Here is a 19,769-nt window from a genome sequence, read left to right as displayed (position 1 = left end):
CATCATAGATACAGTGCTATCAGTCAAAGAAAACATAAATGAAATGGTAAAACAGGGAGGCATTTACCTGGGCATTGATTTTGAAAAAGCTTTTGACAGGGTGGAGCACAAATTCTTATGGGCAGTTCTTCAAAAATTTGGTTTTGGTGATAAATTCATCAAATGGATCCAATTACTATACAACAATGCATATGGTTGTGTTAAATGCAATGGACATATGACCGGGAAATTTCAAATTCAAAGATCAGTGAGGCAGGGGTGTCCCCTCTCCTCCCTGCTGTACAGTTTGGTGGCCGAGCCTCTAGCCTTGTTAATTACTCAGGACAAACAAATAACAGGTATTACATCTCCAATAGGAATAGAAACCAAAATTTTACAGTACGCTGATGATACAAACATTATGATTAAAAATGAAGACAGTATAGACAAAGTATTAGCACACATCCAGGAGTATGGCAAAGCATCAGGATCCAAAATCAATATGAATAAAACAGAAATAATGTATTGTGGCAATGTAGCTCGGTCGCCAAATAGGTGGCAGTTCAGAGAGGCGGCGGATAGTGTCAGGGTCTTGGGAGTGCACCTAGGGCATGATCAGGAGGCTGCTGCAAACAAAACATGGAAGGAGCTGATGAGCAAAATCAGTAATACGCTGGCGTTGTGGAAAATGCGGGGGCTAACGCTGCGAGGTAAGGTGGTCGTGATCAACTCCTTGGTTCTATCCAAACTAGTTCATACGCTATCTGTCTGTCATATGCCAGGTCAAGTTCTAAACAGCATTAATAACTGCATCTCTGCCTTTATATGGGGCAGCAAAAGAAACCTCATAGCTCACAACACAATCATTGACAGTTACAATAATGGTGGTTTAAAACTAATTGATATAGTGACAAAGAAACATGCACTGAGAATTAAAATGATACAGAAATATTTACAAACTACTAATAAACATGTATGGAAAGATTTTTTCCATAGTTCACTCATCTCCATAGGCAATTGCAATAAAAACAATCTCTGTCAGGTTCAAACTAAAACTCAATACTCACATCTCAATCCTTTTGATAAAGAAATCTTGGAAGCTTGGGGGTTGGCTCGACCACTCCTCAAGGCTAAAGTAGAAAACAGAAATCAACTTTTGCAGCTCCCCATTTTCCACAACCCAGAGATTATGCATTTGAGCAGACCACTTTCCTGTGCCCTCCTGGTGCAGGCAGGTATACAGACTTTGGGAGATGTGCTGGATGAGAAGGGAATAGTAAATGCAGGGAAAATCCAAAGTGTTGTTAAAAATAAGAGAATTAAAATAAGAAAAGGTATTATTGATCAAATGTGCTGTAAAATCTCAGAAGGCCTTCCATTACATTGGAGAGCTGTCTGGACAAAAACATATGGTAAGGTGCAGAGTGATGCTCCAGAATTTCTTCTGTGGACAGGTCACAACTCCAAAAACCTCCTGGAAATAAAATCCAAAATCTGGTACAACTTATTCTTAAAAAAAATCACACAACGGCCTGCCTCAGAGAAAGCATGGCAAAAACATTTTCCAAACAAAAATATAACTACTATTTGGCATAATATAATGCCCAAATATGGCAACCCCCATTGTACAAACATTGATTTCAAAATAAGACACAGAAGAGTTTTCACGAGCATTATTCTACACCAAATAAATAAAACAAGGTATGGAAGAGAATGTGCTGTATGTAGGGAAGAAGAGGAGGATTTAGAACATCTTGTCTTGCACTGTCCGGTCTGCAAAGAGTTCAGCCAACGAGTCAGAGTTCTCTTGGAACAGCATTGTGGAATCTCTTTTACAGAGGAAAGCGAGTGGAAGTGGACTCTTCTCTTTGGGCTTGTAGCCAGAAAGAAAGATGCTAACACAATGTTAATTAACATCATTTTGGCCTTCACAAGGCAAGCAATATATACAGCCCGGAACTATGCATTACATGATAATAAAACTGTGAATAGATGGGAGCTTTTCAGAAATTCTTTAAAATTACACCTCAGGATAATGATTTCAATAAAAAGCATGGACTTTCAAAGAACATTCATGTCAAATACAAGCCTGATAAAGTTACAAGACAATGGTGATTTAGAGATAATGATGTAAAATGTGAATTTTGTTTGTTTGTTTGTCATTTTCCTTTATTCAATAATGTTACATTTAAATTTCTCGACCTTAGTGTTGATGGCTGTTTTTTGTAGATTCTCAGGTAGACTCTTTGATTCTACTTTTCTTTTGTTGGTTTTTGTTGTCTTCACTGTGTACATAATGTAAATATCATCACAAAATTGGAATAATAATGAATTTCAAATGTATTTGAATCTTTTTGATAATAAAAGAGAAAAAAAAAAAAAGCACGCCCGATCTCGTCCGATCTCGGAAGCTAAGCAGGGTCGGGCCTGGTTAGTACTTGGGTGGGAGACCGCCTGGGAATACCAGGTGCTGTAAGCTTTTTCACTTTTCTGTGCAAACAACAGAGGACGCTGCTGCTTCAGTAAACAGCACTGACTGTGCCACTGCTCAACTGTCAATCACTGTGCAGACAGTTCAGCTCACAGTGCACAAACCACACTTTCATATTATCACATTACACAGTTGACAAGTTGACAAGTTGAGAGAAAGAAAGAAAGAAAGAAAGTCAAGCAAAGACACCCGCGCTTGACATACACAGCCATGTCTGTGATGGTGTGGATCATCATGTATAAAGGGGGTAGTTGTGACTTGCTCTGCGGCTTACGGCCATACCACCCTGAGCACGCCCGATCTCGTCCGATCTCGGAAGCTAAGCAGGGTCGGGCCTGGTTAGTACTTGGATGGGAGACCGCCTGGGAATACCAGGTGCTGTAAGCTTTTTCACTTTTCTGTGCAAACAACAGAGGACGCTGCTGCTTCAGTAAACAGCACTGACTGTGCCACTGCTCAACTGTCAATCACTGTGCAGACAGTTCAGCTCACAGTGCACAAACCACACTTTCATATTATCACATTACACAGTTGACAAGTTGAGAGAAAGAAAGAAAGAAAGAAAGTCAAGCAAAGACACCCGCGCTTGACATACACAGCCATGTCTGTGATGGTGTGGATCATCATGTATAAAGGGGGTAGTTGTGACTTGCTCTGCGGCTTACGGCCATACCACCCTGAGCACGCCCGATCTCGTCCGATCTCGGAAGCTAAGCAGGGTCGGGCCTGGTTAGTACTTGGATGGGAGACCGCCTGGGAATACCAGGTGCTGTAAGCTTTTTCACTTTTCTGTGCAAACAACAGAGGACGCTGCTGCTTCAGTAAACAGCACTGACTGTGCCACTGCTCAACTGTCAATCACTGTGCAGACAGTTCAGCTCACAGTGCACAAACCACACTTTCATATTATCACATTACACAGTTGACAAGTTGACAAGTTGAGAGAAAGAAAGAAAGAAAGAAAGTCAAGCAAAGACACCCGCGCTTGACATACACAGCCATGTCTGTGATGGTGTGGATCATCATGTATAAAGGGGGTAGTTGTCACTTTCTCTGCGGCTTACGGCCATACCACCCTGAGCACGCCCGATCTCGTCCGATCTCGGAAGCTAAGCAGGGTCGGGCCTGGTTAGTACTTGGATGGGAGACCGCCTGGGAATACCAGGTGCTGTAAGCTTTTTCACTTTTCTGTGCAAACAACAGAGGACGCTGCTGCTTCAGTAAACAGCACTGACTGTGCCACTGCTCAACTGTCAATCACTGTGCAGACAGTTCAGCTCACAGTGCACAAACCACACTTTCATATTATCACATTACACAGTTGACAAGTTGACAAGTTGAGAGAAAGAAAGAAAGAAAGAAAGTCAAGCAAAGACACCCGCGCTTGACATACACAGCCATGTCTGTGATGGTGTGGATCATCATGTATAAAGGGGGTAGTTGTCACTTGCTCTCCAGCTTACGGCCATACCACCCTGAGCACGCCCGATCTCGTCCGATCTCGGAAGCTAAGCAGGGTCGGGCCTGGTTAGTACTTGGATGGGAGACCGCCTGGGAATACCAGGTGCTGTAAGCTTTTTCACTTTTCTGTGCAAACAACAGAGGACGCTGCTGCTTCAGTAAACAGCACTGACTGTGCCACTGCTCAACTGTCAATCACTGTGCAGACAGTTCAGCTCACAGTGCACAAACCACACTTTCATATTATCACATTACACAGTTGACAAGTTGAGAGAAAGAAAGAAAGTAAGAAAGTCGAGCAAAGACACCCGCGCTTGACATACACAGCCATGTCTGTGATGGTGTGGATCATCATGTATAAAGGGGGTAGTTGTCACTTGCTCTGCGGCTTACGGCCATACCACCCTGAGCACGCCCGATCTCGTCCGATCTCGGAACCTAAGCAGGGTCGGGCCTGGTTAGTACTTGGGTGGAAGACCGCCTGGGAATACCAGGTGCTGTAAGCTTTTTCACTTTTCTGTGCAAACAACAGAGGACGCTGCTGCTTCAGTAAACAGCACTGACTGTGCCACTGCTCAACTGTCAATCACTGTGCAGACAGTTCAGCTCACAGTGCACAAACCACACTTTCATATTATCACATTACACAGTTGACAAGTTGACAAGTTGAGAGAAAGAAAGAAAGAAAGAAAGTCAAGCAAAGACACCCGCGCTTGACATACACAGCCATGTCTGTGATGGTGTGGATCATCATGTATAAAGGGGGTAGTTGTCACTTGCTCTGCGGCTTACGGCCATACCACCCTGAGCACGCCCGATCTCGTCCGATCTCGGAAGCTAAGCAGGGTCGGGCCTGGTTAGTACTTGGATGGGAGACCGCCTGGGAATACCAGGTGCTGTAAGCTTTTTCACTTTTCTGTGCAAACAACAGAGGACGCTGCTGCTTCAGTAAACAGCACTGACTGTGCCACTGCTCAACTGTCAATCACTGTGCAGACAGTTCAGCTCACAGTGCACAAACCACACTTTCATATTATCACATTACACAGTTGACAAGTTGAGAGAAAGAAAGAAAGAAAGAAAGTCGAGCAAAGACACCCGCGCTTGACATACACAGCCATGTCTGTGATGGTGTGGATCATCATGTATAAAGGGGGTAGTTGTCACTTGCTCTGCGGCTTACGGCCATACCACCCTGAGCACGCCCGATCTCGTCCGATCTCGGAAGCTAAGCAGGGTCGGGCCTGGTTAGTACTTGGGTGGGAGACCGCCTGGGAATACCAGGTGCTGTAAGCTTTTTCACTTTTCTGTGCAAACAACAGAGGACGCTGCTGCTTCAGTAAACAGCACTGACTGTGCCACTGCTCAACTGTCAATCACTGTGCAGACAGTTCAGCTCACAGTGCACAAACCACACTTTCATATTATCACATTACACAGTTGACAAGTTGACAAGTTGAGAGAAAGAAAGAAAGAAAGAAAGTCAAGCAAAGACACCCGCGCTTGACATACACAGCCATGTCTGTGATGGTGTGGATCATCATGTATAAAGGGGGTAGTTGTGACTTGCTCTGCGGCTTACGGCCATACCACCCTGAGCACGCCCGATCTCGTCCGATCTCGGAAGCTAAGCAGGGTCGGGCCTGGTTAGTACTTGGATGGGAGACCGCCTGGGAATACCAGGTGCTGTAAGCTTTTTCACTTTTCTGTGCAAACAACAGAGGACGCTGCTGCTTCAGTAAACAGCACTGACTGTGCCACTGCTCAACTGTCAATCACTGTGCAGACAGTTCAGCTCACAGTGCACAAACCACACTTTCATATTATCACATTACACAGTTGACAAGTTGAGAGAAAGAAAGAAAGAAAGAAAGTCGAGCAAAGACACCCGCGCTTGACATACACAGCCATGTCTGTGATGGTGTGGATCATCATGTATAAAGGGGGTAGTTGTCACTTGCTCTGCGGCTTACGGCCATACCACCCTGAGCACGCACAGAGGAGGAGCACGCCGTACGTTCACGACAGTCAATCAGTCCGTGTTTTTTTGGATCGTTTTCAGCCTTGGTTTTTGCTGGTTTGTAATTTTTTAGTTTAGTATTTAATTTGTGGGTTACATCCCCCGACAGCTTTTGCTGTCTGGGGGACTCTTTGTGTTTAAAAAATCATTCAAATGGATCCAACGGTGACAGACAAAGGAACGGAAAAGACGACGGAGAAGAGAATGCCCGCGAGTGCGGAAAAACAGAAGAAAATGTACGAAAAGAGACTGACAATCATGTTGGAAATAGAAGGAGAGGAGAGAACAACGATGATGGACATGCTGAGAAAAGTGAGGGCGGAGTGTGGAGAAGTGCTTGGCTGCCGTTTTAAGACGCCAAAGTCATACGAGCTGACGATGAAAGAGGAAAGCGGGAAGAAAAAGCTGATGGACGGACTGAGAATTGGGAACAACAGACTGATGGCGAAAGAACTGGGTAACAATGAAATGGTCGTCTCATTCATTAATCTGCCCACTTACATAGAGGATGAGGAAATATTGGCAAAACTACAGGACTGGGGAGTCACTGCGGTCTCGTCCATTAAGAGGAGGATGTGGCCAGGGACGGACATCGCTGATGGGACGAGGTTTTTAAAGGTCCGTTTCACAGACGCTGTGAAATCATTGCCATATTCCACTAAGTTTGAGACGGTAAGCGGAGCGGAGCACTTCCGCGTCATCCATGACAGGCAAGTTAAAGTTTGCCGCTTGTGTATACAGCCTGGCCACATTGTCAGAGACTGTCCCACTTTTATTTGTTTTAAATGTGGGAAACAGGGGCATTACGCACGAGAGTGTGATGCGGAGGGGAAATGTGCTCTGTGCAAAGAAAAGATCTCCCTGTGTGTGTGTGGAGAGCCGGGGGAGGACGCCGAAGAGCCGTCATACTCCGACGTCTCTGACGAGGAGGAGAGAGAGGCGGAGGACGGCGCCGATACGGGGAGAGAGGAGGATGGACGGAGAGGCGGCGTCGAGAGGGAGGAGCCGGGAATGACCGGAGAGACCCACGAGGAGGGAAACCGTGACTGTGGGGAATCGAGAGGAGACGAAGGAGGGAGAGACTCTGATAATCCAGCACCACAAAATCCAGACAATTATGCTGGCTTTGGAACGCGGGCAGCAAATGAAAAAGACGGGAAAGCTGTGTCGGACGGGTCTGAGGGCGAGGAGGGGATGGACGTCAGCGCAGAGACCATCAGACAGCTGAAGAGAAAGAAGAGGGCGAAGGAAAAGGAGAAGATGAAGGTTAAAAAGTAGAGGTATGGCTGCTGCTCTGCTATTCTTTTTTGTTTTATGCCTTATGTTGCATATTGCTTCGTTTAACTGTAACGGTCTAAGAGGAAAAACGAAAGCGGAGTTGGTATTTAATGCCATAAAAGCAGAAGTACTGTGCCTGCAAGAGACTCACTGGACTGACGAAGTTTTTAAAGATATCAGCTCACTGTGGAGAGGCAAAATTATTGCAAATAATATGAGTCACAGAGCATGTGGTGTTGCTATCTTGGTAAAAGAGGAGACATTGACTGACATACAGGTAGTCCACAAAGATGACAAAGGGAGGTTGCTTGTCATTGAATTTAATTTTTGTAACATTAGGTTTAGATTAATTAATGTCTATGCACCAAATATTGAAAAGGAAAGAAGAGAAATGTTTGATAATTTGAGGACTTTTTGTACTGAGAGATGTATTTTGGTTGGTGATTTTAATTTATGGTGTACAAGGCTGGATGGGTCCAGCAGTGTTAATTTCAGAAACGATACTTCAAGGAGTGTTTTATTTGATGTTATGAATAAGGAAGATTTAGTTGATGTATGGAGGGATATGTATCCAAACAGGAGAGAATACTCAAGAAAGCAAATGGTTTTGGGAAAAGTGAAACAAAGCAGAATAGATTTAGTTTTGATTAAAAGAAATATTTTGAGTTGGGTCTTGAATGTAAAATATAAGTTTTTGGGTTTAAGTGATCATGCTGCTTTAACTTTTGGTTTTGGGGTGAGATGTGAAGGGAGGGGAGGGGGGGTTTGGTGTTTAAACTCTTGTTTGTTAAAAGAGGAGGAATATAGAAAAATTATTTCAAGACTTATAAAAAATGAGCAAGAAAATACTTTATTTGAAGACGATGTTTGTTTATGGTGGGAACAGATGAAGAATAAAATAAAAAGAACAAGTATTAGATTTGCAAAAAAGAGGAACTTTGTGAAAAAGAAAGAGGAAAATGAAGTGAAAGAAAAATTAATAAAAGAGCTGGAAAGACTGGAGGAGGATCCGAATCGGGATAGGACATACTTTATGAAATTAGAAGGTGAGATAGAATATTATGAGAGAGAAAAATATGAGGGAGCAGTTATCAGAAGTAGGGCTCAGTATGCAGTTGAGGGAGAAAAGTGTACAAACTTCTTTCTCAACTTGGAGAAAAGTAAACAGGTAAAGTCTTATATAACGGAGCTAGAAAGTGAGAATGGAGAGAGAGTGACAGATTTTGTAGGCATTTTGGAGGTAGTGGAAGCTTTTTATGCAAAACTGTTTCAAAAGGAAGGTATAGTGCAGGAATGTGTGGATGAGATATTAGATACTGTTGATGCCAGAATATCAGATGAAAGTAAACAAATGTGTGACGATGATTTGACAATTGATGAAATTAAAATAGCTATAGAGCAAATGAAATCCAGCAAGAGTCCAGGTTCAGATGGCCTGACACATGAATTTTATAAGGTTTTTTCTGATATATTGGTGCCAATACTGTTGAAAGTGTATAAGTGTATGGAGGAAAGGAAAACGGTTCCAGAGTCAATGGCAACAGGGGTTATTACTATCTTGTTTAAAAAAAGAGGGAGTCCGTTTAAATTAGAAAATTACAGGCCTTTAAGTCTGTTGAACTCGGACTACAAGATTTTAACAAAAGCTTTAGCCAATAGATTGAGGGACGTGGTAGGAGAAATAATAGCACCAACACAAGCTTATAGTATACCAGGTAGGGACATCACTGATGTCATATGTACAATTAGAGATGTAGTCAATAGTATGAATAATGATGGTGAGGGTGGTCTAGTCCTGAATTTAGACTTAAATAAAGCTTTTGATAGGGTTGAACATGGGTATTTAGAACAGGTTTTGGGCAAATTTGGTTTTGGGGATAGGTTTGTTAATTGGATAATGTTGCTATATGCAAATGCTAAAAGTTGTGTGAAAATAAATGGTATGCTCACTGATGTTTTCCCAGTACAACGGTCAGTCAGACAAGGCTGTCCTCTTTCAGCCTTGCTCTATTCTTTAGCAGCAGAACCATTGGCAACACTATGTAAAAAAGACATTTCTTTACAAAGCATTCAAATACCATATAGCACAAATAGTCTAATTCATCAATTTGCTGACGATACAACCTTTACTGTCAGAACCATAGAAAGTGTAAAAGGAATAATGAAACATGTTGAAACATATGGGAGAGCATCAGGAGCAAAAGTAAACATAGAAAAATCAGAAATTATGTGTGTAGGGCATACAAATCCAGAAGAGTGTGAAATTCCTTTAAAGATAACGAGAGACTTCATTAAAATATTGGGTGTGAACATAGGAGTACAGAGTAAGGAAGCGAGAGATGCCACATGGACTGGTATATTGAATAAAGTTAAACAATTATTAAATTTGTGGTCTATGAGAGGGCTGCGATTAAAAGGTAAGGTTGTAGTCATTAACTCATTGCTTCTATCAAAATTTAATTATGTGATGGGAGCTCTAGATCTCCCTGAGTGGGTTTTGAATGAGGTGAGAGCTGTAATAAGTAAGTTTCTGTGGAGAGGAAAAGGAGTTAAAATATCTATGAAGACATTAATAGCAGGGTATGGAGAGGGAGGGCTAAAACTGATGGACTTAGATGTTAAACGAAAAGCATTGAGAATAAAGGTGGTTAAAAAATATCTATATGGTAAGGAGGAGTATGGTTGGAAAGGGTTCTTTAAGGATTTTCTGTGTAAAAGTGGAGGATGTGGGGACAGTGGGATCTTTATGAGATTCAGAAAGAATATGTTGGAAAATCTTCCTGTGTTTTATCAAGAGGTATTTCTAGCTTGGGCAGATTTCATTGAGCACCTGAAATATGACTGCAAAACAATAAATCAAATATTAGATCAGCCAGTATTTATGAATCCACAAATAAAAAACAGTGGGAATGTTTTGTATGACAAAGTTTTCATACAAGCAGGATTAAAACAAGTGAGAGATTTTGCTTATGAGTATGTGCCTGGCTTCTTGCCAAATAGAGCCATTTTTGACAGTGTTGTGGAGATAGACGAGGAGGTAGGTAGAACTAAGGTGGATAATGTGATTAAGTGCATAAAAGGAAGCTTACCGGATATATGGATTAAAACAATAGAGAGGGAAACAGTTCAGGTAGGAAAGAGTGAGCTACCAGATCTGTACATTGATCAGATTGATGGGAAAATGCTCTTTAATAAAATAAAAGTAAAGATGTTGTACACGTTGATGCTGATGAAAGAAATCAAGACCCCAGCATCAGAAAATGTTTGGTTGAAGGTATTTCAGGATCTGAATGTGAAAGAAATTTGGAAAAATTTACATGTCAAGTACAATAGCATAGACTGTGAAAATTTGGACTTCAAACTCAGACATAACAGAATATACACGAATGTGGTCATTCACCAAATTAATAAAAATGTAGATCGGTTTTGTGATGTTTGTAAATCAGATCCTGAAACACTGATGCATTTGTTTTTTGAATGCAAGGAATTAAAGAACTTTCAATTGAAACTAATAACCCTGATCAAAAACAATTGGAAATTAGATCTGATAGCGAATGATTGGAAGAAAGTTTTCTTTTTTGGTTCAAGTAAAACATCAAAAACTGTGAATGTTAATTTGTTTAATTTTGTATTAAGTCATGCTAGATATGCAGTATGGCTAAGGAGAAATTTAGCACATTTTGAAGGGAAGAGGATAGAAGTGTTAGCTTTGTTTGTATCGGTATTAAGGAAAGATGTTGCTTTGCGATGGAACTTTTTGAGTAGGAGTTTGTTTGAGGAGTTTTTTGTGCAAGGCAGTAGCCTTATTTCTATTGATGATGGAGGTAGATTTCATATTAATTTATGATTTTTATCCTTTGTGCTTTGTTTTGTTGTTAATGTGTATGTATATGTAAATATTGTGTTCTGAAAAGCTTTGTATATTTTCATAATAAAAGAAAAAAAAAAAAAAAAAAAAAAGCACGCCCGATCTCGTCCGATCTCGGAAGCTAAGCAGGGTCGGGCCTGGTTAGTACTTGGATGGGAGACCGCCTGGGAATACCAGGTGCTGTAAGCTTTTTCACTTTTCTGTGCAAACAACAGAGGACGCTGCTGCTTCAGTAAACAGCACTGACTGTGCCACTGCTCAACTGTCAATCACTGTGCAGACAGTTCAGCTCACAGTGCACAAACCACACTTTCATATTATCACATTACACAGTTGACAAGTTGAGAGAAAGAAAGAAAGAAAGAAAGTCAAGCAAAGACACCCGCGCTTGACATACACAGCCATGTCTGTGATGGTGTGGATCATCATGTATAAAGGGGGTAGTTGTCACTTGCTCTGCGGCTTACGGCCATACCACCCTGAGCACGCACAGAGGAGGAGCACGCCGTACGTTCACGACAGTCAATCAGTCCGTGTTTTTTTGGATCGTTTTCAGCCTTGGTTTTTGCTGGTTTGTAATTTTTTAGTTTAGTATTTAATTTGTGGGTTACATCCCCCGACAGCTTTTGCTGTCTGGGGGACTCTTTGTGTTTAAAAAATCATTCAAATGGATCCAACGGTGACAGACAAAGGAACGGAAAAGACGACGGAGAAGAGAATGCCCGCGAGTGCGGAAAAACAGAAGAAAATGTACGAAAAGAGACTGACAATCATGTTGGAAATAGAAGGAGAGGAGAGAACAACGATGATGGACATGCTGAGAAAAGTGAGGGCGGAGTGTGGAGAAGTGCTTGGCTGCCGTTTTAAGACGCCAAAGTCATACGAGCTGACGATGAAAGAGGAAAGCGGGAAGAAAAAGCTGATGGACGGACTGAGAATTGGGAACAACAGACTGATGGCGAAAGAACTGGGTAACAATGAAATGGTCGTCTCATTCATTAATCTGCCCACTTACATAGAGGATGAGGAAATATTGGCAAAACTACAGGACTGGGGAGTCACTGCGGTCTCGTCCATTAAGAGGAGGATGTGGCCAGGGACGGACATCGCTGATGGGACGAGGTTTTTAAAGGTCCGTTTCACAGACGCTGTGAAATCATTGCCATATTCCACTAAGTTTGAGACGGTAAGCGGAGCGGAGCACTTCCGCGTCATCCATGACAGGCAAGTTAAAGTTTGCCGCTTGTGTATACAGCCTGGCCACATTGTCAGAGACTGTCCCACTTTTATTTGTTTTAAATGTGGGAAACAGGGGCATTACGCACGAGAGTGTGATGCGGAGGGGAAATGTGCTCTGTGCAAAGAAAAGATCTCCCTGTGTGTGTGTGGAGAGCCGGGGGAGGACGCCGAAGAGCCGTCATACTCCGACGTCTCTGACGAGGAGGAGAGAGAGGCGGAGGACGGCGCCGATACGGGGAGAGAGGAGGATGGACGGAGAGGCGGCGTCGAGAGGGAGGAGCCGGGAATGACCGGAGAGACCCACGAGGAGGGAAACCGTGACTGTGGGGAATCGAGAGGAGACGAAGGAGGGAGAGACTCTGATAATCCAGCACCACAAAATCCAGACAATTATGCTGGCTTTGGAACGCGGGCAGCAAATGAAAAAGACGGGAAAGCTGTGTCGGACGGGTCTGAGGGCGAGGAGGGGATGGACGTCAGCGCAGAGACCATCAGACAGCTGAAGAGAAAGAAGAGGGCGAAGGAAAAGGAGAAGATGAAGGTTAAAAAGTAGAGGTATGGCTGCTGCTCTGCTATTCTTTTTTGTTTTATGCCTTATGTTGCATATTGCTTCGTTTAACTGTAACGGTCTAAGAGGAAAAACGAAAGCGGAGTTGGTATTTAATGCCATAAAAGCAGAAGTACTGTGCCTGCAAGAGACTCACTGGACTGACGAAGTTTTTAAAGATATCAGCTCACTGTGGAGAGGCAAAATTATTGCAAATAATATGAGTCACAGAGCATGTGGTGTTGCTATCTTGGTAAAAGAGGAGACATTGACTGACATACAGGTAGTCCACAAAGATGACAAAGGGAGGTTGCTTGTCATTGAATTTAATTTTTGTAACATTAGGTTTAGATTAATTAATGTCTATGCACCAAATATTGAAAAGGAAAGAAGAGAAATGTTTGATAATTTGAGGACTTTTTGTACTGAGAGATGTATTTTGGTTGGTGATTTTAATTTATGGTGTACAAGGCTGGATGGGTCCAGCAGTGTTAATTTCAGAAACGATACTTCAAGGAGTGTTTTATTTGATGTTATGAATAAGGAAGATTTAGTTGATGTATGGAGGGATATGTATCCAAACAGGAGAGAATACTCAAGAAAGCAAATGGTTTTGGGAAAAGTGAAACAAAGCAGAATAGATTTAGTTTTGATTAAAAGAAATATTTTGAGTTGGGTCTTGAATGTAAAATATAAGTTTTTGGGTTTAAGTGATCATGCTGCTTTAACTTTTGGTTTTGGGGTGAGATGTGAAGGGAGGGGAGGGGGGGTTTGGTGTTTAAACTCTTGTTTGTTAAAAGAGGAGGAATATAGAAAAATTATTTCAAGACTTATAAAAAATGAGCAAGAAAATACTTTATTTGAAGACGATGTTTGTTTATGGTGGGAACAGATGAAGAATAAAATAAAAAGAACAAGTATTAGATTTGCAAAAAAGAGGAACTTTGTGAAAAAGAAAGAGGAAAATGAAGTGAAAGAAAAATTAATAAAAGAGCTGGAAAGACTGGAGGAGGATCCGAATCGGGATAGGACATACTTTATGAAATTAGAAGGTGAGATAGAATATTATGAGAGAGAAAAATATGAGGGAGCAGTTATCAGAAGTAGGGCTCAGTATGCAGTTGAGGGAGAAAAGTGTACAAACTTCTTTCTCAACTTGGAGAAAAGTAAACAGGTAAAGTCTTATATAACGGAGCTAGAAAGTGAGAATGGAGAGAGAGTGACAGATTTTGTAGGCATTTTGGAGGTAGTGGAAGCTTTTTATGCAAAACTGTTTCAAAAGGAAGGTATAGTGCAGGAATGTGTGGATGAGATATTAGATACTGTTGATGCCAGAATATCAGATGAAAGTAAACAAATGTGTGACGATGATTTGACAATTGATGAAATTAAAATAGCTATAGAGCAAATGAAATCCAGCAAGAGTCCAGGTTCAGATGGCCTGACACATGAATTTTATAAGGTTTTTTCTGATATATTGGTGCCAATACTGTTGAAAGTGTATAAGTGTATGGAGGAAAGGAAAACGGTTCCAGAGTCAATGGCAACAGGGGTTATTACTATCTTGTTTAAAAAAAGAGGGAGTCCGTTTAAATTAGAAAATTACAGGCCTTTAAGTCTGTTGAACTCGGACTACAAGATTTTAACAAAAGCTTTAGCCAATAGATTGAGGGACGTGGTAGGAGAAATAATAGCACCAACACAAGCTTATAGTATACCAGGTAGGGACATCACTGATGTCATATGTACAATTAGAGATGTAGTCAATAGTATGAATAATGATGGTGAGGGTGGTCTAGTCCTGAATTTAGACTTAAATAAAGCTTTTGATAGGGTTGAACATGGGTATTTAGAACAGGTTTTGGGCAAATTTGGTTTTGGGGATAGGTTTGTTAATTGGATAATGTTGCTATATGCAAATGCTAAAAGTTGTGTGAAAATAAATGGTATGCTCACTGATGTTTTCCCAGTACAACGGTCAGTCAGACAAGGCTGTCCTCTTTCAGCCTTGCTCTATTCTTTAGCAGCAGAACCATTGGCAACACTATGTAAAAAAGACATTTCTTTACAAAGCATTCAAATACCATATAGCACAAATAGTCTAATTCATCAATTTGCTGACGATACAACCTTTACTGTCAGAACCATAGAAAGTGTAAAAGGAATAATGAAACATGTTGAAACATATGGGAGAGCATCAGGAGCAAAAGTAAACATAGAAAAATCAGAAATTATGTGTGTAGGGCATACAAATCCAGAAGAGTGTGAAATTCCTTTAAAGATAACGAGAGACTTCATTAAAATATTGGGTGTGAACATAGGAGTACAGAGTAAGGAAGCGAGAGATGCCACATGGACTGGTATATTGAATAAAGTTAAACAATTATTAAATTTGTGGTCTATGAGAGGGCTGCGATTAAAAGGTAAGGTTGTAGTCATTAACTCATTGCTTCTATCAAAATTTAATTATGTGATGGGAGCTCTAGATCTCCCTGAGTGGGTTTTGAATGAGGTGAGAGCTGTAATAAGTAAGTTTCTGTGGAGAGGAAAAGGAGTTAAAATATCTATGAAGACATTAATAGCAGGGTATGGAGAGGGAGGGCTAAAACTGATGGACTTAGATGTTAAACGAAAAGCATTGAGAATAAAGGTGGTTAAAAAATATCTATATGGTAAGGAGGAGTATGGTTGGAAAGGGTTCTTTAAGGATTTTCTGTGTAAAAGTGGAGGATGTGGGGACAGTGGGATCTTTATGAGATTCAGAAAGAATATGTTGGAAAATCTTCCTGTGTTTTATCAAGAGGTATTTCTAGCTTGGGCAGATTTCATTGAGCACCTGAAATATGACTGCAAAACAATAAATCAAATATTAGATCAGCCAGTATTTATGAATCCACAAATAAAAAACAGTGGGAATGTTTTGTATGACAAAGTTTTCATACAAGCAGGATTAAAACAAGTGAGAGATTTTGCTTATGAGTATGTGCCTGGCTTCTTGCCAAATAGAGCCATTTTTGACAGTGTTGTGGAGATAGACGAGGAGGTAGGTAGAACTAAGGTGGATAATGTGATTAAGTGCATAAAAGGAAGCTTACCGGATATATGGATTAAAACAATAGAGAGGGAAACAGTTCAGGTAGGAAAGAGTGAGCTACCAGATCTGTACATTGATCAGATTGATGGGAAAATGCTCTTTAATAAAATAAAAGTAAAGATGTTGTACACGTTGATGCTGATGAAAGAAATCAAGACCCCAGCATCAGAAAATGTTTGGTTGAAGGTATTTCAGGATCTGAATGTGAAAGAAATTTGGAAAAATTTACATGTCAAGTACAATAGCATAGACTGTGAAAATTTGGACTTCAAACTCAGACATAACAGAATATACACGAATGTGGTCATTCACCAAATTAATAAAAATGTAGATCGGTTTTGTGATGTTTGTAAATCAGATCCTGAAACACTGATGCATTTGTTTTTTGAATGCAAGGAATTAAAGAACTTTCAATTGAAACTAATAACCCTGATCAAAAACAATTGGAAATTAGATCTGATAGCGAATGATTGGAAGAAAGTTTTCTTTTTTGGTTCAAGTAAAACATCAAAAACTGTGAATGTTAATTTGTTTAATTTTGTATTAAGTCATGCTAGATATGCAGTATGGCTAAGGAGAAATTTAGCACATTTTGAAGGGAAGAGGATAGAAGTGTTAGCTTTGTTTGTATCGGTATTAAGGAAAGATGTTGCTTTGCGATGGAACTTTTTGAGTAGGAGTTTGTTTGAGGAGTTTTTTGTGCAAGGCAGTAGCCTTATTTCTATTGATGATGGAGGTAGATTTCATATTAATTTATGATTTTTATCCTTTGTGCTTTGTTTTGTTGTTAATGTGTATGTATATGTAAATATTGTGTTCTGAAAAGCTTTGTATATTTTCATAATAAAAGAAAAAAAAAAAAAAAAAAAAAAGCACGCCCGATCTCGTCCGATCTCGGAAGCTAAGCAGGGTCGGGCCTGGTTAGTACTTGGATGGGAGACCGCCTGGGAATACCAGGTGCTGTAAGCTTTTTCACTTTTCTGTGCAAACAACAGAGGACGCTGCTGCTTCAGTAAACAGCACTGACTGTGCCACTGCTCAACTGTCAATCACTGTGCAGACAGTTCAGCTCACAGTGCACAAACCACACTTTCATATTATCACATTACACAGTTGACAAGTTGAGAGAAAGAAAGAAAGAAAGAAAGTCGAGCAAAGACACCCGCGCTTGACATACACAGCCATGTCTGTGATGGTGTGGATCATCATGTATAAAGGGGGTAGTTGTCACTTGCTCTGCGGCTTACGGCCATACCACCCTGAGCACGCCCGATCTCGTCCGATCTCGGAAGCTAAGCAGGGTCGGGCCTGGTTAGTACTTGGATGGGAGACCGCCTGGGAATACCAGGTGCTGTAAGCTTTTTCACTTTTCTGTGCAAACAACAGAGGACGCTGCTGCTTCAGTAAACAGCACTGACTGTGCCACTGCTCAACTGTCAATCACTGTGCAGACAGTTCAGCTCACAGTGCACAAACCACACTTTCATATTATCACATTACACAGTTGACAAGTTGAGAGAAAGAAAGAAAGAAAGAAAGTCGAGCAAAGACACCCGCGCTTGACATACACAGCCATGTCTGTGATGGTGTGGATCATCATGTATAAAGGGGGTAGTTGTCACTTGCTCTGCGGCTTACGGCCATACCACCCTGAGCACGCATCACGCATGACAGGTTGCACGGCAGTTGAGAGATAGGAAGTGAGCGAGAGAGAGCGAGCGAGCGAGCGAGTGTTTTTTTTCGAGTTATTATTTGTGTGAATGAGCGTGTTTTAGTGTTTGAGCGACTGTGGTTTTTGTGTGTTTTCATTCCCCCAACAGCTTTAACGCTGTTTGGGGGGATTACAGCTTTTTCTTTTCCCTCTTTTTTTTTGAACCCGTTTGTGGGTTTAAACTACGGATGGACAAAATGGCGGCCAGGACTAATGGACAGTTTACAAACACTTTGAGAAAGGAAAACGGACTAAACGAAACGGTAACGGCGAAAACACAGACAGCAGGAACGAAAACGGCTTATGAAAAAGATTTAACGATCCAGATTGAGCTAAACGGAGATGACAATGTAACAACGATGGAGCTAATGAAGTGTGTGAGAGAGCTGTGCGGGGGACTAATTGCATGCAGATGCATTGGTAACAAGAGATACGAGATCACGATGACGAACACGTCTGGGAAACAAAGGCTGCTGGACGGCTTCAGGATCGGAGCAACGAGTGTGCTGGGGAAGGAGCTGACAAATGACGAGCTGGTGGTGTCATTCCTGGGGCTGCCGGCGTACATTACGGACGAGGAAATACTGCAGAAACTACATGGCTGGGGAGTGTCGGCCACATCACAGATTAAGAGAAGAATGTGGCCGGGAACGAGAATCGCAGACGGGACCAGGTACGTGAAAGTAAAGTTTAATGAAACGGTACAGTCTCTTCCTTATTCGGCTCGGTTTCAAACGGCCACGGGGCCGGAATACTTCAGGGTGATTCATGACAGGCAGGTTAAGGTGTGTAGAATTTGTATTCAGCCAGGGCACATCCTCAGAGAATGCCCGGAATTCACCTGTCATAAATGCGGAGTCCAGGGGCATTACGCGAGAGAATGCGTAAAAGTCGAGGAGAGGTGTGAGCTATGCCACAACAATATGGAAAACTGTGTCTGTAGGAACAGTGAATCAGAGGAGGTCCGTGAAGGGTCTGAGTCAGGTCAGGAGGGGAGTGAGTGCGAAGCTGAGGAGGCGGAGATGGAGTGTTTCAGTGAGGCGGCGGGAGCTGGTGAGACGAGGAGTCCCAGCGCAGAGCCGCAGGCAGACGAGAGCTTGGTGAGCGCGCAGTGGTGTGATTCTGACATCGAGAGCGCTAGTATGAGTCTGCCCTGCGGCCAAAGAGAGCACACTGAGGCGGGGACGGGACTGGGAAAAGCTCTCGGACCCGCCGATCTCCCTGCTCTGGAAAAATCACTATTAACCGCCGCCTCTCAGGCTGAAACGGACGCTCCGCAAAGCGCTCCGCTCTGCGCTCCGCGCTCGGCGAAGAGCGCACCGCCAGCAGCTCCCCAAATGGCTGACTCGGAATCCGACATGGACCTCACACAGATCACGCAAATCAGAAAAAGGCAAAATACAGAGAGGCAGGCGAAAAAAAGCAAAAAAAGTAAGGCAAAAAATCAGATATGATAGCAAATCTCTCATTTTTGCAGCTCACCCTCTCCATGACAGTTATTCTCTCGCTCAATGCCCGTGGGCTCCGCAGCAGAGGGAAAATTGAATGCATTCTTGGGTCTGTCAAATGTGATATCTTATGTTTACAAGAGACAAGATGGGATGAAAGCGCCATCAGTTTTGTTAAAGCGCTGTGGAGAGGGTCGGTCATGTATGCTAATGGGACAGATTTAGCGAGAGGAGTGGCCATCTTATGCAAAGAAAACAGCTTTGAAAAAACGGACTGTGTGCATAAAGACGCTGAAGGCAGGATGATTGTAATAGATGTGGAAAGAGGGGGGGAAAAACAAAGGATTATAAATGTATATGCTTCAAATGAGGAAAAAAACAGGAAAATATTTTTCAAACAAATAACAAAATGGTGTAAAACGAATTGTGTGATAATAGGGGACTTCAATGTTGTTTTAAACAAAATGGATATCTCAGCAAATAATGTATTTAAGGAGGATGCCAGCAGGAAAATACTGTATGAAACCATGAATGATAATAACCTGACAGAGATATGGAGAGTGTTACAGCCAAACAAAAGAGAGTTCTCAAGGAGACAAGTAGTTGAAGGGAAGTTGAAGCAGTCAAGAATTG

The 19,769-nt window shown here is 41.8% G+C and overlaps 9 non-coding genes across 9 annotated transcripts; all 9 read left to right on the top strand.

The window, feature by feature from the left end:
• The first annotated feature begins 2,738 nt into the window (after positions 1–2,738).
• On the top strand, positions 2,739–2,857 carry LOC139610817 (5S ribosomal RNA). The gene has a single exon (XR_011686121.1). It is a non-coding gene; the product is annotated as a 5S ribosomal RNA (ribosomal RNA).
• A 272-nt stretch (positions 2,858–3,129) lies between these two features.
• LOC139610816 (5S ribosomal RNA) lies at positions 3,130–3,248 on the top strand. Its single transcript, XR_011686120.1, has one exon. It is a non-coding gene; the product is annotated as a 5S ribosomal RNA (ribosomal RNA).
• Positions 3,249–3,528: 280 nt separating this feature from the next.
• On the top strand, positions 3,529–3,647 carry LOC139610814 (5S ribosomal RNA). Its single transcript, XR_011686119.1, has one exon. It is a non-coding gene; the product is annotated as a 5S ribosomal RNA (ribosomal RNA).
• A 280-nt stretch (positions 3,648–3,927) lies between these two features.
• On the top strand, positions 3,928–4,046 carry LOC139610813 (5S ribosomal RNA). Its single transcript, XR_011686118.1, has one exon. It is a non-coding gene; the product is annotated as a 5S ribosomal RNA (ribosomal RNA).
• A 272-nt stretch (positions 4,047–4,318) lies between these two features.
• Positions 4,319–4,437, top strand: LOC139610276 (5S ribosomal RNA). Its single transcript, XR_011685721.1, has one exon. It is a non-coding gene; the product is annotated as a 5S ribosomal RNA (ribosomal RNA).
• A 280-nt stretch (positions 4,438–4,717) lies between these two features.
• On the top strand, positions 4,718–4,836 carry LOC139610812 (5S ribosomal RNA). Its single transcript, XR_011686117.1, has one exon. It is a non-coding gene; the product is annotated as a 5S ribosomal RNA (ribosomal RNA).
• Positions 4,837–5,108: 272 nt separating this feature from the next.
• Positions 5,109–5,227, top strand: LOC139609993 (5S ribosomal RNA). The gene has a single exon (XR_011685446.1). It is a non-coding gene; the product is annotated as a 5S ribosomal RNA (ribosomal RNA).
• A 280-nt stretch (positions 5,228–5,507) lies between these two features.
• LOC139610811 (5S ribosomal RNA) lies at positions 5,508–5,626 on the top strand. Its single transcript, XR_011686116.1, has one exon. It is a non-coding gene; the product is annotated as a 5S ribosomal RNA (ribosomal RNA).
• Positions 5,627–17,218: 11,592 nt separating this feature from the next.
• LOC139610810 (5S ribosomal RNA) lies at positions 17,219–17,337 on the top strand. Its single transcript, XR_011686115.1, has one exon. It is a non-coding gene; the product is annotated as a 5S ribosomal RNA (ribosomal RNA).
• The last annotated feature ends 2,432 nt before the right edge of the window (positions 17,338–19,769 follow it).

This window comes from Trachinotus anak, unplaced genomic scaffold (assembly GCF_046630095.1).
Source record: "Trachinotus anak isolate AG129_WGS33_773 ecotype Australia unplaced genomic scaffold, CSIRO_AGI_Tana_v1 ptg000026l, whole genome shotgun sequence".
NCBI classification, from domain to species: Eukaryota; Metazoa; Chordata; class Actinopteri; order Carangiformes; family Carangidae; genus Trachinotus; species Trachinotus anak.
The sequence above is the reverse complement of the archived record's forward strand: the minus strand, read 5'-3'. Positions and strand labels throughout refer to the sequence as shown.